This window comes from Moschus berezovskii, chromosome 12, assembly GCF_049115385.1.
Source record: "Moschus berezovskii isolate FMDL1 chromosome 12, NW_MosBer_1.0, whole genome shotgun sequence".
NCBI classification, from domain to species: Eukaryota; Metazoa; Chordata; class Mammalia; order Artiodactyla; family Moschidae; genus Moschus; species Moschus berezovskii.
Genome location: NC_142471.1, coordinates 2,533,116 through 2,550,817, shown reverse-complemented (window position 1 = coordinate 2,550,817; position 17,702 = coordinate 2,533,116). Strand labels below are relative to the sequence as shown.

General features: G+C 41.8%; 1 pseudogene; it reads left to right on the top strand.

Moving 5' to 3' along the window:
• Nucleotides 1-481: 481 nt before the first annotated feature.
• On the top strand, nucleotides 482-2,623 carry LOC129555211 (kelch-like protein 7; annotated as a pseudogene).
• The last annotated feature ends 15,079 nt before the right edge of the window (nucleotides 2,624-17,702 follow it).

Sequence of the window (17,702 nt, the reverse complement as noted above, 5' to 3'; positions counted from 1 at the left end):
GCGACCCCATAGACGGCAGCCCACCAGGCTCCCCCGTCCCTGGGATTCTCCAGGCAAGAATACTGGAGTGGGTTGCTATTTCCTTCTCTTAGCATATCACAAAAAATTGTCATTAAATATGTTCACCAAAGTCTTTCTCAAGTAAAAGATTATCTATTTCCCATAAAAAGAAACATTACTGTATTAAGGCTAAAATTCACAGAGAGTCAAGTTAAAGGCGCAGACTCCTCCGGGCTCCGGTTCTGCTGGAGACGCAGCTCAGCGACTACATCGCCTTACAGCCCTCTTCTGAGCGGGTCGTCTGGCCTTGTCCTACCACAGTGTCTGCGCTGTCGCCCGCACGTTCGCAGGCAGGGTGGGACAGCCAGCCACTCTTCCAGCCTCGGTGGTTTGGTGAACACAAGCCCCAGCGTGCCTGGAGAGTGCAACCCCTTGCACGGCCCGGCAAGTCCCGGGTGTGAGCCACGCTGACCAAGGGAGGATGGCAGCCTCTGGGGCAGTGAAGAGCAGCAAGAAGAAGACCGAGAAGAAACTTGCTGCTCTAGAGGAAGCCAAATTGTTGGCAGGTTTCATGGGCGTCATGAATAATATCCGGAAAGAGAAAACACTGTGTGATGTGATCCTTATGGTCCAGGAAAGAAAGATACCTGCTCATCGTGTTGTCCTTGCTGCAGCCAGTCATTTTTTTAACTTAATATTCACAACTAACATGCGTGAATCAAAGTCCTTTGAAGTGGAACTCAAAGATGCCGAACCTGACATTATTGAACAACTTGTGGAATTTGCTTATACACCTAGAATTTCTGTGAATAGCGACAATGTTCAGTCCTTGTTAGATGCAGCAAAACAGTACCAGATTGAACCTGTGAAGAAAATGTGTGTTGATTTTTTGAAAGAACAAGTTGATGCTTCAAACTGTCTTGGTACAAGTGTATTAGCAGAGTATCTAGACTGTCCTGAAGTGAAAGCAACTGCAGATGACTTTATTCATCAGGATTTTACTGAAGTTTATAAAACTGATGGATTTCTACAACTTGATGTCAAGCGAGTTACACATCTCCTCAACCAGGACGCTCTGACGGTGAGAGCAGAGGATCAGGTTTACGATGCTGCAGTCAGGTGTTTGAAATATGATGAACCTAATTGCCAGCCTTTTATGGCTGACATCCTTGCTAAAGTCAGGTTTCCTCTTCTTTCAAAGAATTTCTTAAGTAAAACAGTACAAGCTGAACCACTTATTCAAGACAATGCCGAATGCCTTTAGATGGTGATAAGAGAGTTCCAGAAAAACATCTATTTCTGCTTCATTGACTATGCCAAAGCCTTTGACTGTGTGGATCACAATAAACTGTGCAAAATTCTGAAAGAGATGGGAATACCAGACCACCTGACCTGCCTCTTGAGAAACCTGTATGCAGGACAGGAAGCAACAGTCAGAACTGTACAAGGAACAACAGACTGGTTCCAAATAGGAAAAGGAGTATGTCAAGGCTGTTTATTTAACTTATATGCAGAGTACATCATGAGGAACGCTGGGCTGGAAGAAGCACAAGCTGGTTTCAAGATTGCTGGGAGAAATATCAATAACCTCAGATATGCAGATGACACTACCCTTATGGCAGAAAGTGTAGAGGAACTAAAAAGCTTCTTGAGGAAAGTGAAAGAGGAGAGTGAAAAGGTTGGCTTGAAGCTCAACATTCAGAAAACGAAGATCATGGCATCTGGTCCCATCACTTCATGAGAAATAGATGGGGAAACAGTGGAAACAGTGTCAGACTTTATTTTTTTGGGCTCCAAAATCACTGCAGATGCTGCTTGCAGCCAGGAAATTAAAAGACGCTTACTCCTTGGAAGGAAAGTTATGACCAACCTTGATAGTATATTAAAAAGCAGAGACATTACTTTGCCAACCAAGGTCCGTCTAGTCAAGGCTATGGTTTTTCCTGTGGTCATGTATGGATGTGAGAGTTGGCCTGTGAAGAAAGCTGAGTGCCGAAGAATTGATGCTTTTGAACTGTGATGTTGGAGAAGACTCTTGAGAGTCCCTTGGACTGCAAGGAGATCCAACCAGTCCATTCTAAAGGAGATCAATCCTGGGTGTTCATTGGAAGGACTGATGCTAAAGCTGAAGCTCCAATACTTTGGCCACCTCATGAGACGAGTTGACTCACAGGAAAAGACTCTAATGCTGGGAAAGGTTGGGGGCGGGAGGAGAAGGGGACGACGGAGAATGAGATGGCTGGATGGCATCACCGACTCTGTGGACATGAGTTTGAGTGAACTCCAGGAGTTGGTGATGGACAGGGAGGCCTGGTGTGCTGTGATTCATGGGGTCACAGAGAGTCGGACACGACTGAGCGACTGAAGTGAACTGAACTGAATTGAAGTGGGATGAGGTATCATCTCCTTTCTCCAGAGGATCAAGAAGAACTGGTAGAAGGCATAAGGCCCAGAAGGAAGAAACATGACTACCGCATAGCCCTGTTTGGAGGCTCCCACCCACAGTCTTGTAGATATTTTAACCCAAAGTTGAAAAAAGATGAGTGTGCTGCACAAGCCTGGAAATGAGACTGTAACTTCAGAAATCTCATTTGATGTCTTGCTTTGCTCTTATAAATGGCACATACTTGGTGCTCTTCTGGATACTCAATCACAAGTTCTTAGACCTACAGTGGAAAAATTTAAATAATTGAGGATATAGCTAGCAATAAAAACATTCTTATTCCATCAGTTATTACTCTTTTCCTAATGGTAATACTATTAGCACCCCATTATAATAGTTATTAAATATTCTGTTGGAAGTTCTACCCTATCCTTTCTTTTTGCTAAAAGTACATCTTAAAAAATTTCCCTATTTACTCTTATTTAATATTTTAATATAAGTTGATTGTCTTTATTATTTCTAATATTAAAAGTCGGGAGGCTGATTTCTCTATAAGTTGTTATTTACCTTAAATCTCCAAAGTGAACTTTATTTCATTTTCCATTTCAAGTAGACTGCTCAATAATAAATACTGTATAGGAATTGTTTTAAAATTCTTGAATTTAATATTTTCAGAGATACTAAAATAGTTTTAACTATCATTAATGGAACCCATTGATATGTGTCCTGTACCTAATTGTCCTAATTGTCCCAAATGATTATTTTCACTGAATTGATCTCCTTCAAAGAGGCAATTTAAGCAGTACTACTTAATTGAATTATCTAGAATTAAGCAGTATCCCGATAAAGTGTTGCCTTTAAATATTCTTAGGTTATCACTCATGAGAAGCAGCAAATATTTATATTAATTTCTGATTGAAAGATGATAAGAAAAAATATGAATATGTTTTCTAGTAGATAGAAATCTTGGGTGGCTATATTGAATTGAAATGATATTGTTCTGGTCGTGGTCCTTTCATGAATTCTGCTGAGTCTCTCCTTCCCCTTCCCCACCGTCCCTGTTTTTATCAAGTGTTTAATGATTACTGAAGAGTTATTTTTGAACTGTGGTGTTGGAGAAGACTCTTGAGAGTCCCTTATACTGCAAGGAGATCCAACCAGTCCATTCTAAAGGAGATCAATCCTGGATGTTCATTGGAGGGACTGATGCTAAAGCTGAAACTCCAATACTTTGGCCACCTCATGAGACGAGTTGACTCACTGGAAAAGACTCTGATGCTGGGAAAGGTTGGGGGCGGGAGGAGAAGGGGACGACGGAGAATGAGATGGCTGGATGGCATCACCGACTCTGTGGACATGAGTTTGAGTGAACTCCAGGAGTTGGTGATGGACAGGGAGGCCTGGTGTGCTGTGATTCATGGGGTCACAGAGAGTCGGACACGACTGAGCGACTGAACTGAACTGACTGAACTGAACTGAAGAGTTATTTGTCTGAACCCAGTGCTCTGTTCTCAGAATTTGTGTTCTCAAATTGTAGCATGGGAATGTTTTATAATACTGATGCCAAAATAAAAGTTGACTTAATTGAAAAAAAAAAAAGTCAAGATACATTCAAGGAAAGCTTTCACGGAAAGGTTAATTTGCTCTTCTTAGCAAGTCTATTATGTTTACTGTGTAGGCGATATACTTTCAGAGCCTAGAATATAAAACCACTTATTAGTAAGTTAACACTGTGGTAATTTATTCTGTAAATGTTAATATAAAATATGTAATTCATTTTCTACAATATTCAGATTTTCAAGTTCTGCTGAATTCTCAGGCCACATTATTGTCAAGTTAGGATACCTCTAGATAGCTGTAAAATTTGAATTCTACTCTTTACAGAAGCAGATAGATTCTCTATTTGTCAAGCTCTAAATTTAAAAACATTCTACAGCTTTGGAGAAAGCCAATGAAATTCCAAATTTACAATAAGTCAACATATGCTGTGCATAATCCTACAGGAAAAGAAACCCAGATTTTTAAATAAATCTCATTTTTAAAATGAGATTATGCACAGAAATAAAGAGCAATCAATCTCAGTTTTGCAACAGAATTTCAAGAAAGAAGGAAATATCAAAACATATGGTAACTGGTAAATAACTTACCCCTAGCTCCTTAAAGTAGAACATATAATGGAAAAGGAGAGTCACTCAGAGAGCTAAAGAAGCACCTCTGGAATCCGCACAAGGAAAAAGATAATGAATTACTGAATGTGCAATATTTCTGAACTGAAATGGAAATGACCAATCTCTTCCAAGCCCTTCACTGCACAGATGAGAAACGTGAGGGGACGGGGCAAGGGATGAGGTAGATCTCATCATCAGCTGAGTTACTTTCCACAGAATTGATGACTGACTGAACACTGACTGATCGTGGACTCCAACAGTAATTGACGGTCTGCAGCGGTAATTGATGGTCTGACTGAGGGCAGGTTACAGTGCCGTCACCAGTGAACAAGAGCGGGAGTGTTACACAGCAGGTTTGGGAAGCGGGTCAGAGGAAATGGGGACAAGCAGGCTCTTTGGTTCCCTCACATCTTCTGAATGTTCTCTCTCAGTACCCGAGTTGCGGCAAGGTCCTGCAATAACTCTAACGCAAAATGTTCCTGAGCTGTCCCAACTACTGCAAGGAAGAAAAACAGTCTCATCATAGTTTCCCCTCACTGATGATGCCTCGATAAACTGCTCACCTCCTAGCCACCCTTCTGGATGGACACCCAACCAGCCTCTAAGGTAATTAAACTTGCAAAGAGCAGCGCTCACAGCAAGTCTGGTGGAATGGCTTAGGGGTGTTTGCTCAGCTCAGCTCGCTGTCGCTCAGTACTGTACAGCCCTATGAAATGCCACGGATTGTAGCCCACCAGGCTCCCCTGCCCACGAAATTTTCCAGTCATAATACAAGAGTGGGTTGCGATTTCCTACTCTAAGGGGTCTTCCCGGATCAGGCATCGAACCCACGTCTTCTGCATCTCCTGCACTACCAGGTGGATTCTTTACCACTGCACCATCTGCTTAACTAACAGCTAACATCTTGAGAGCCTCCTATGTGCCAGGGGCTCTTCTAGGCTACATTTGTGCATTTAAATCTCACAAAATTTTATGAGACTTTATCGGGGACCTGCCTCGATATGGACCCAGGGTATCCTCAGGATGAACGGCGTCGGCGTCAGCGAGAGAAAGAGAGAGACAGGGGCTGATGATTCCTTGGTTTACGCAGGAAACCAATAAAACCCCAGCACAGGGTTTGCTCTGTTTACGTAGGCCGCAGGTGCCCTCTCGAATCACTGGAGGCACCCCACCAGGGCACCCCCTCGAGTAGGTCTTAGAACCCCAGGCAGATAAGTAAACACAGAGGGCCCAGCGCTCCAAAGATCTCAACCAGAAAAAGGAGAATAGACAAAAGGATGGAAAAAGAGAAAAAACGACACGGGGAGACCAAGCTTCAGTGAGCAAGGCCCAAAACTTTATTTTCCAGTGCTGCTTTTATACCCTAGGTTGTGCATATAAAAAATAGAGAAAGGGAGGTATAGAGTCACACCAGAATCATGCAGGGACAGCAATGTTGACCCTTATCAGGATCAGGGCTTATTTTGGTATGTCTCATGATATACAAAAGTTTTAGGTGATTTACATCATCTTTTGGCCAGGAGGCCTGCTAACAGTTTATGGCCCTCTCTCCTAACACAGGTTAGTTAGCTAGAAAAAGGCTTATATTCTTTCAAGGTGATTTTCCTAAAGTCAGGTGCTATTCTCCAAAGACGTATGACAAGGTTACATTCCTATAAGGCAAGGGTGTAGTGAGCAACAAGAAAGGAATTTATTAACTAAATATCTGATGTGGTTAAATCAAAGGCTACTACTTATATTCTCTATATGTGATTAATATATTTCCAAGGATACAATAGAAAATATGGAAACTTTGCAGCAAGCATTGATTCAACAATGAAATATTTTTTAGTACTATTCTAATGATTTTAACTTCTTCAACAAATTCCTGTATTTTAGAATATTAAGCTTTCTGTCCTTGCATGGCTGGGAGGCTGTAAATAGTTACATTCATAGTTGTAAGAGCCCGGACAAACTTGTCAGGCAAGTTTGAAAGCTATCAGAGGGGCTTGGATTGGAACACTCCTATTAAATCGAGGAGAACTTTTTAACTACAGCTCTGAATTAATGTTTTCAGAGAAAAGTGGTTGGGGGGAAGCCCCCGTAAGTATTAGAGGACTTGGTAAGAGACATAAGATAGTAAGGCAGTGAGACTCCGGTTTTCTTTGGGGTAGATGCTCGGGTAAGTCCAGGGGGTTCCTCGAGTCCTGATCAGCCTTTGCCCGTCAGGCCTCTTCCCCAATTGACCTTTGCCACGGGTAGGATTTCCCTCGCTGGCTCCCAGCAAGACTTATTATTCCCATTTTGTAGAAGAGGAAATTAAGGCACAGAGAACAGAATACATTGCTGAGGTTTCCCAGGTAAAAGTGGGGTAACTTGGATTTGTGCATAGGAAAACTGGTTCAAAGCTCAATCCTCATCACTTGGGGTGAATAGATACTGAATTTCTCCCACTCCCCAACAACCAGCTCTACTCTTGACAGTGTGGACACCGACATACCTATTCGTTCATCACACCTGTTCTGATCTGCCTCAAAATGTCAGGTACCATGTTAGACACTGGAGGGACAAGTAGAATGGAGGAGCTCTAGCTTTAAGGGGGACAGTTGTCTACAAGACGCTAATAATACAACAATTATGGGAGAGCAAGGTAAGTACAGAGTCCCAGAGCAGAGCCATCAAAGGAGTCAGGAGGGAAGCCTCTCGGGGAACTAGCTAAGAGGGAGTGAAGTCTAATATGAGTTTAGAGTAAGAAATAGGAATTCAGTGAGTTAAAAAAGGGGCAGTAGACGTAAGAAGGAAAGACATAAAAGACAGACTTGAAGGATGCTAAAGTTTTCAGAAAATGCTTTCAGGATGGCTTTTTAAGGTCAGAACAAACTGAACATCTAGCAAATAGTGGGTGATGGGGCTCAAGGCAAAAGATGGCAAGGGAAAGCCCTGCGTGTCATTCAGGTCTGAGTCTTGTCTCTGACACCATGAGCAGAGAGCAGAAATGAGTTCGTTCAGATTTCAGAAGGACAGCTCTGTAGGTTAACATTTTTTTTCTAATTCTGTAATACAACGTACACTAAATACCTTAGCAGAATCACTTGACACCTTGCAAATCACTTCATATCTTCAGAAGAGCCCAGGACCTTACAATCATAGGATTTCCTTCAATAAAGACCACAAATACCTTGCACATAGTATGTCACCAGACAACCAGTAGTGCAGCACAGGAAAAATATCCTTTATAAGCTGTTCATTTTTATCACCTGCTATCCCATTAGAACAGCTGCTTGATCTGGTTGCCCCCTCATGAGTCATCAATGGTAAAGATTGGAGATCTCATCAAGAAAATTAGAGATACCAAGGGAACATTTCATGCAAAGATGGGCTCAATAAAGGACAGAAACAGTATGAACCTAACAGAAGCAGAAGATATTAAGAAGAGGTGGCAAGAATACACAGGAGAACTACACAAAAAAAGATCTTAATGACCCAGATAACCACGATGTTATGATCGCTCACCTGGAGCCAGGCATCCTGGAGTGTGAAGTCAAGTGAGCCTTAGGAAGCAAACTATGAACAAAGCTAGTGGAGGTGATGGAATTCTAGCTGAGCTATCTCAAATCTTAAAAGATGACATGGTGAAAGTGCTGCACTCAATATGCCAGCATATTTGGAAAACTCGGCAGTGGCCACAGCACTGGAAAAGGTCAGTTTTCATTCCAATTCCAAAAAAAGGCAATGCCAAAGAATGCTCAAAGTATCACACAATTGCATTCATCTCACATTCTGGCAAAGTAATGCTCAAAATTCTCCAAACTAGGCTTCAACAGTACATGAACCGAGAACTTCCAGACGTTCAAGCTGGATTTAGAAAAGGCAGAGGAACTAGAGATCAAATTGCCAACATTCATTGGATTATAGAAAAAACGTGAGAGTTCCAGAAAACCATCTAGTTTTACTTTATTGGCTACGCCAAAGCCTTTGAGTGTGTGGATCAAAACAAACTGTGAAAACCAGACCACCTTACCTGCCTCCTGAGAAATCTGTATGAAGGTCAAGAAGCAACAGTTAGAACTGGACATGGAACAATGAACTGGTTTCAAATTGGGAAAGGAGATTGTCAAGGATGCATATTGTCACCTGCTTATTTAGCTTATACGCAGAGTACATCATGTGAAATGCCAGGCTGAATGAAACACAAGCTGGAATCAAGACTGCTGGGAAAAATATCAGTAACCTCAGATATGCAGATGATACCACCCTTATGAAGGAGAAGATGAACTAAAGAGTCTCTTGATGAAAGTGAAAGAGAAGCGTGAAAAAGCTGGCATAAAACTCAACATTTAAAAGACTAAGATCATGGCATCCAGTCCCATCATGTTATGGCAAATAGATGAGGAAACAATGGAAACAGTGAGAGGCTTTATTTTCTTGGGATCCAAAATCACTGCAGATGGTGACTGCAACCATGAAATTAAAAGACGCTTCCTCCTTGGAAGAAAAGCTATGACCAACTTAGACAGCATATTAAAAAGCAGAGACATTACTTTGCTGACAAAGGTCTGTCTAGTCAGAGATATGGTTTTTCCAGTAGTCATGTATGGATGTGAGTGTTGGACCATAAGGAAAGCTAAGCACTGAAGAATTAATGCTTTTTTAAAAAAATTTTATTAGAAAACTGAAATTTACAATGTGTTTATATCACTCACTGAGTACATGGCATTTAAAAACATCATTAAAGAAAGATAACAAAAATACAAACTCTTAAAACTTTATTTGCAATAACAATTAATTAATAACAATAAATAAACAATTGTTTATTTGCAAGATTTTTCTTGTTGATTATTGTTACCTGATGTTTTCCTTTTTGGAGAAGCTTTTTAAGGCAGCTTTGACTCTGTTGAGCTCTTAATTTTATTTTTATTTTTATTGCATTAATACCTGGTATTAGGTGCTTTCTTTTCTTTATGGTTATTCTGCTTATCTTGCTAACTTCTTAAACTGGATGTATACTTGATTACTCATTGCTTTTCCTTTTTATGTAAAGTCTACTACATTTAAGGCCTCAGTGGATAATGTTTTCCATATCCTGTAGGTTTTAAGACTTTGAATTGATGCCTTGAACTGTGGTGTTGGAGAAGACTCTTGAGAGTCGCTTGGATTGCTAGGAGATCCAACCAGTCCATCCTAAAGGAAATCAGTCCTGAATATTCATTGGAAGGACTGATGCTGAAGCTGAAGCTCCAATACTTTGGCCACTTGATGTGAAGAACTGACTCATTGGAAAAGACTTTGATGCTGGGAAAGATCAAAGGCAGGAGGAGAAGGGGACGACAGAGATGAGATGGTTGGATGGCATCACCAATTCGACGTACATGAGTTTGAGCAAGGTCTGGGAGTTGGTGATGGACAGCGAAGCCTGGCCTGCTGCAGTCCATGGGGTCGCAAAGAAGTCAGACACAACTGAGTGACTGAACTGAACTAACTCTTGGAAGGACTGATGCTGAAGCTGAAGCTCCCATGCTTTGGCCACCTGACGCAAAGAGCAGACTCATTGGAAAAGACCCTGATCCTGAGAAAGACTGAGGGCAGGAAGAGAGGGGGACCTCAGAGGACAAGAAAGTTGGATGGCATCATTGACTCAAAGGACATAAGTTCTGAGCAAACTACAGGAGGTAGCGAAGGACAGGGAAGCCTGGTGTGCTGCAGTCCATGGGGTCATAAAGAGTCAGACATGACTTAGCAACTGAACAAGAACAGCAAAAGCTCAGTAGTTTAAGGACACAACTTCATTTCACCTCCAAGTCCTACTGCCCCAGAAAGATAGTGCTAAGTCGTGTCTGTCTCTTGTGATCTCATGAACTGTAGCCTGACAGGCTCCTTTGTCCATGGGATTCCCCAGGCAAGAATATTGGAGTGGGTTGCCATTTCTTCTCCAGGGAAACTTCCAACTCAGGAATTGAACCCAGGCCTCCCACATTGCAGGCAGATACTTTACTGACTGAGCTCCATGGGAAGCCTCCAAGAGAAGAGTAGAAACAGTGTGTGACCTCTATGGCCTTTTTCACATTCACACCTCAAATTGTAACTGTTTTCCAGATGCCTGCTGGTTTTCATTCTTAAAACTGTCAGAACAGTTTCTCTTTTTTTTTTTTTTTATTTCTAAAACAAAAATGTCTAATTTGTTCCCTCTGAGCTAGGGGGAGTTTCCATAAAGTGAAAATATACTTTCCAGAAGAATTCTGTCTTCCCTTTAACACATAATGGGGAACACCTTGCCAAACAGCACCCATTTTCCATGTTTCCACAGTGTCTCTCCCTTCCCAGCTACCCCTACCCACCCCACCACTCCACCAGAGTCACTGCACCAATGTGTTGATAATCCACCTAAGAACATTCAGAGTCTGAGGTCAACTTCAAGGAAGACTGACTAACCTATGTTTCCAGACCACAACCACCTCTTTCTGTCTCCCCTTGAGCCTCTCTTTTTCTTACTCTGGTCTCCACTGTGGTTGTTTACTTGTCTTGTAAATTGCTGTTTTGTAGGTCTGTAATTAACATGGACTTCATGTCACTTATTGCTTTAGAGTTTACAAAGAATGTACTTTTCCCCCAACCCTTTAATATGTCTAAGGCAGTCTCATGCAATTCAAGTTTCTTGTTTTCATGTCTCCATCACTATTCCTTCAAAATTACATCCCCTACCCCTTTCTTTATCTGGTCAATTCTTTCATTACTCTCTGAACTTGTCTATGTCATGACACAGGTGAGTAACCCCTCAAGCACCATCGACCAGGCTATATTACTTCATCACACGTGTTCCCTTGATGTGCCTCTAAATAAAGATGTATCTGAAACTAACAATAAAGAGGAGTCATTGTATACAGAGCACTAAACGGACATTCTGAAAGGAAAACAATAGGAAAGAACACTCAGTTTCTCAGTGAAGTCTGCAATCCAATCGGGCACTGAGAGGACTCATCAGAGCAGGATCCTGGGGAAAGTTCTAAGCCAGTTTCAAAGGAGATGAAAACTGGACTGAGTTCAAATGTACACATTTTCCTGACCTTTGAGAATTTATTTGCATACAATGTAAAGGGTAAGAGAGTACTATTTTTAATTTTCTCAATATCTAACACTCTGTAATAGATGTGACTGTTCTCAATAAATACCGTAATGTGCAGGAAGACCCAACTTTCAATTCCTATCCAAAGCCAGAGTTTTCAAAGGTCAAATTTTATTCTATTTACCTTTTAATAGTCCATTTACATCCGAAAGATGTTGAGAGTCTTAGGACAATATGTTGAAGCACATATTTTATATGTAACTTCAAAAGCAAAAAATAAGTGAAAAACTGGGCAGTAACCAATTTAACTACCATAAATTAATCTTTAACGTAGGAGTAAACATTTTTAGAGACTATAATTGACATTTGGCTATTTACATATTGTAGCATGTAAACGAATTTACAGTTTAAATAGTATTTCAAATGCCAAAGAATAAAAAAATACAGAATACAGACATTCCTGTTTCTGTCTTATGAAATAACTCTTTACCTAGGGCAGTTTTCAAATCATATTGGTGGTTTAGTCAGTAAATCGTGTTAGACTCTTGCGACCCCATGGACTGTAGCCCACCAGGCTCCTCTCTCCATGGGATTCCCCAGGCAAGAATACTGGAGTGGGTTGCCATTTCATCCGCCAGGGGATCTTCCCAACCCAGGAATCAAACCCAGGTCTCCTGCATTGCAGGCAGATTCTTTACCGACCGAGCTACAAGGGAAGCCCCTCAAATCATATTATTTGAATTAAAATAAACAATAAGTGGGGTCTAAAGAAAGTAGCTTTGTTTTAAGTCTTCCTAACCCTTGGGCCTTGGGTGACAGCACTGGAGGGCAGCGGCGGGTCTCTCTCCCCATGTGCTCAGAGAACTCCTGTGCCTTCCACCAGCTAAGAAGAGGCATTAAGAATCATGGGATATGGAGTTCTTAGAATTATTAAGTGCAGAGAGAGAGCAAAAGTCAAAGCCAATTCAGTGTACTCCAGAGCGCTTGAATGGAGAGAACAGCCGCCTGAAGGAAACAGAGTGAATGCACCAGCCACATCACCTCCACGGAAGGACCAACCCCCTGCGCTCATCACGTCCATCAGTCACAGAGCAAACCGGCCAGGAGACTCTCACTTCCTCTGTGAGGGCAGCTGACAGACAGACAGACTGCTGTCTAGTAACTAGAAGCAAGGTATGTTACACGAAAGACAGAGCTGCACGTTTTTCAAGGTAGTAACATGAAAGACAGAGCTGCACGTTTTTCAAGGTAGTGACACGAAAGACAGAGCTGCACGTTTTTCAAGGTAGTGAAGCACTAAAGTTTGAGAAATTGACACAATTTAGCAGAAAGTTAAACATGTATCTTTGAATTAAAATAATCAATAAGTGGGGTCTAAAGAAAGTAGCTTTGTTTTAAGTCTTTGGGCCTTGGGTGACAGCACGGGAGGGCAGCGGTGGGTCTCTCTCCCCATGTGCTCAGAGAACTCCTGCGCCTTCCACCCCTCCCACTAAGAAGAGGCATGAGGAATCATGGGCTTCAGCTTCAATCTAAGCTTCTAAAACAAATCTTGACACCAGACTCTTACGTAAGGTATAAACAGGATAAGTTAAATTTCTCACCTCATCATTGGATGATTCTGGCATGAGACGGCATTAAATAGCCATAGGAAAATTACATGTGTAAAAGTCTAGATTTTATCATAGTGGAGATAACATGAGGTACAAAGTCAGCCCTCTTGTTCAAATCTTGACTCTTACCCTTGATCAATTTTTGACCTAAAGCAAGTTAATCTCTACAAATGTCACTTTCCTATCAGTTAAATATGAATTAATAAATATGACTTTAAAGGGTTATTATAAGCATTGCCTATGATAATGCAGTAAAATAACAGGTGCACAGTACACAGGTTTCTAGTTTCCCACATCCCTCTTATGGCTGTTATTTCGGGTTTGATGAAACAGACACATATCATCTCAGAAAAGAACCCGTCCTCAAGTAAACTAATGACGAAGAGCCAGTGACCCCAAGAGTAAATGATGTCACTACTGAGTGCTTGACTTCAACTGCCTCCCAATTAATGCACTGCATTTTCTAGTTTCTGGATACCTCACTGGCAACAAGGAAATGAGAAGGTATGAAATTTAAATTAGTCTGTTTTGCTTATGAGTTTCCAGCTATAACGTCAGGTGTTCTAAAATTACCCAGTTCATCAGGTTTTCCACATACTATTGATTCAAAGCTCAAGTAAAATGGAAAATCACTATAATTTTATACACACACATGAATATCTACCTTATATTATTCCATATGAAATCTTAATACACAGAGCAATGTTGTATGTGTTGATAGTATAGAATACTTTTTGTTAAGGTTTTCTTTGGCATTATCAATGTAACAGAGAATTCAATAATATGCACCCTGGAGATAAGAACTAGAAAAATCTAACATTATCTCAAATTACAACATAGTCATGACAAAAAACTTCTGCAAGAAAAATGAGATATTTTGAGGGCACAAATTTTTCTGATTATTTCTTTTTACTTCTTTTCACTGTATTCACTCTTGTTTAATCACAACACTTAGATGGCATCACTGATTCAACGGACATGAATTTGAGCAAACTCCAGGAGATACAGAAGGACAGGGAAGCCTGGAGTGCTGCAGTCCATGGGGTCACAAAGAGCTGGACACAACTTAGTGACTGAACAACTACAAGGTAATGAACTTCCAGCTGAGTCCACCAGACCTCTCCAAGTACCCCAGCCTGACAGAGGTCTCTGCTCTTAAAAAAAAGCAGCTGGGAAAACCTGTTCTCTGACATTATTCTTAAGGGTATCTTTACTCTTATCATAGTGACCTGTCTAGCTATATTTCTGAAAAGCACCAGAGGATTTATAAAATGAAATTCTCAAACAATTTATATCTCCATTTCTCCTCCAGGAGGAGCAAACTTCCATGTACGCTGCAGGGTTGCTTCTTTTGAAAAGGGGAGTCAATTTATACTTGGAAAAGTTCTCAAAAACCATCAGATTCTTTGAGTTTTATGGAGAAGGACACCATATTCCAGATAGCATGTCATCACTAACCAGAAATTGACCTGGGCCTGCAACCTGGGAAGGAGCCATCTCATTTCCTACTTAGACCCCCCTCCAGAGAACATGCTTCATGCTCATAATTTCTAATACTGTTATTTTCAAATTATAGTTGGAAGAATATGTAAACAAATTTTAAAAATGATTTTATATCCAAAAGCACAACTGCTAACCACAAATACTAGTCCATACAAATGTTTCTTATTTTTGCAGGAAGTGCATTTTGGTGCAAGAAAAAGAAGACACTGGATTTGACTTCTTTAGTAAGAGAATAAGAAACTTTCTATGGAAATTAAACAGACACTAACTAATGTTTCATTCACCAAATCAACTTAAGAATATAATTTGATTTTCAAAAAGCTCTGGACATTAAAAAAAAAATCATATCCATATAACAGTTCAACCAGGCACATTTCCACACGACACCTGAATGGCCACTGTTTCCTAGTGGAGCCAGCAGTTGTGGGCCCAGCTCTCTGGCCGGATGAGGAATGATATGGGTTCTGAGGAGCTTGTGCCTGGAGCCACTTCAAGGCTGATTTCCTTGGCCAACTCTGAATGGATGAAAACACCCACCCACCTGCCTGGAGTCCCCTGCAGGCTGAGAAACACGAGTGGCCTAGCTGGCTGGGCAAATGGAAGACAAGGCAGACAAACACGAGAGAAAAGGATCCCACAGCCTAATTAAGTCTTCCTACCTGCTGAGCAGCATCTGAACATTTTTTTGGAATTTCTAAAACAGCAGATTGAGAGTCTGGGTTGAAAAGGAAGAAGACAGGCAACATGTTAAAGAGCAGATTTTCTCCATTTCTTTGACCAGAAAATGAAACTAACTACAGTATACCTCCAACCACAATAAGCACCCAAACACCCAGACTACTTTCAAGCTATACTTCTGTGCTATGAGGACATGACCACTTTTCCGTACATGTAACACATAAAATGACACGCTCATGTCATTAGGTATTTTTAAAATTAGATTGGCACTATGCCCTTCTTTACACATCAGCCATGACTGGTTATCTCAATAGCTAGTTTCTATTTTGTGCCAGGAAGTGTCTGCTAAGACAGTCACTGCTCATATTGTTCTCTTAAGTCTGTACAGTGATGGAAGCCAACTCCCTAGCCTGGAAGGACGGGGTCCTGGGCAGCTTATCCGACTGCTGACAGCTGACCTTGCACCTTCAACAGGAGATAATGTGCCCTCGCTAAGAGGCACTGCGTGATGGTCATCTGAGACAGAATCTATGGGACTGCAGCTTCCTCACGCTGGAAAACCTAAGGGAGAGCCGAGGCTACGTCTCCTTCTACTAAGGGATGCTTTCTGTGAAGCTCACACGGGAGTTACAAAAAGAAAGACATAAGAGAGCCTCCAGGAACTACCAAAGATCGTGGATTGGAGTCTGAGAACGACTGCTCTTGTCCATCCTTGCATCGCGGTGAGGAACTGAGGCCCAGACACAGCTGGTAGGGAGACAAAGACGAGTCTGTCCCCCCACTGTCCCACTGCTCCCCATCCCAGACTGGCACACAGACCAGATGCCTGACAACACATAGAAGTCACTCTGGGGGATACCTCAGACTTTTCCAATTTAGCAGCATTTTAGTTCACATATGTGACAATGCACAGAAAAAGCAAAAGGAATTCATGGTTTAAATCATACAATGTATTGTTAAACTACACTGAAAGTTCATTTCACTTGGATTAAAGCATGGTCGCCACCTGGGCCCCACGAGCCTCCTTTGGCCTTCTCCTCTCCCGCCACCCCTACCTCTGTGCCGTCCCCACAGCACACTCCGGCCACACCAGCCTTCCTGCCGCCCTGTGCACACAGTCCTGCTCCCTCCAGGGACCCGGGTGCGTGGGGCTCTCTGCACACACACCCTCCCTCCCCCTGCTCCACGCAGCACCCCATCCCCTGTTGCTGTCTGCACAGTCGATCTCGTTTGCCGGCTGATTTCTCTGTCTTACCTGACTAAATCAGACTCTATGAAGACAGGTACTTTGTAGATTCTTTTCCTTACTGACTCCCCAGCACCTAGAACAGTGCCTGACACACAGTAGATGTGTAAAATATTTGTTGAGTGTTGTGGGAGGGGATGATAGGTGAGACCAAAGAATGATGAAACCATAGAAGCAAAGCGGAGCCCCAGGAGAGCGGGCGCTGGGCAGGGCACAGGTCACCATGCCGCTGCTAGGGCTGCACCTAAGCTCAGGGTACATCTTTCAGAACAAAATCACTGAGAACAGCATGGCATAATCACTCACCAACAGGTATCACTGTGGCAACAATACTAATAAGCAGTTTTAACACACAAGTGTTTTCCCAAATACTATATTTCACTAAGTTAATCAAAAGATTTGTCTCTTATACTGACAGGTCTCTATTTTAAACTCAACACAAGGGCTGGCCATTTTTGAAGAAAGATCTTTAACATCAAAGTGAGCACAGTTAATATTAAAGCAAATCCAGACTCTAGAACACTTCTGTTTTCTGCGGGTTTTAGTCACCTTCAAATCCTCGGAAAACACCACAGACTTGAGACAAGACCCTGGAGCTCTGTAGAAACGAGGACGTTTTCTCTTCCTTGTCTGTCTATGCAGGCGATGCAGGCAGAGCCCACAGGGTCTCCAGGGGGGTCACAAACAGCCCTTCCCTTAGAGGCACATACAGTGTTTCCCAGTTTTTAAAAAAAAATATTCCTATGCCACACAACCTGCTCCAAAAAGCAAACCTCTGGATTCTGATGGTAAAAAGAATGTCACCACCTCACCGAAACAAAGAACTCGGGAGTGTTATCAGTATTCCACTGCTGTGAACACCTCCATCTAAACTTTGATCTGAACTGAGTCCATCCTCTCACCTCATCTCTTTCACCACTTCCTTGAATCAGTGTGCTATGACGCCTAGGAGAAATCTATACGTCAAAACATTCTCTTCCAGATCATAAGCTGGAGCGCAGGAGTTCTAGAGAGTCAAGATTTTAAGGTGAAAGAAATGTACAAAATAACTACAAATTAAGGGGGAAACAAATGA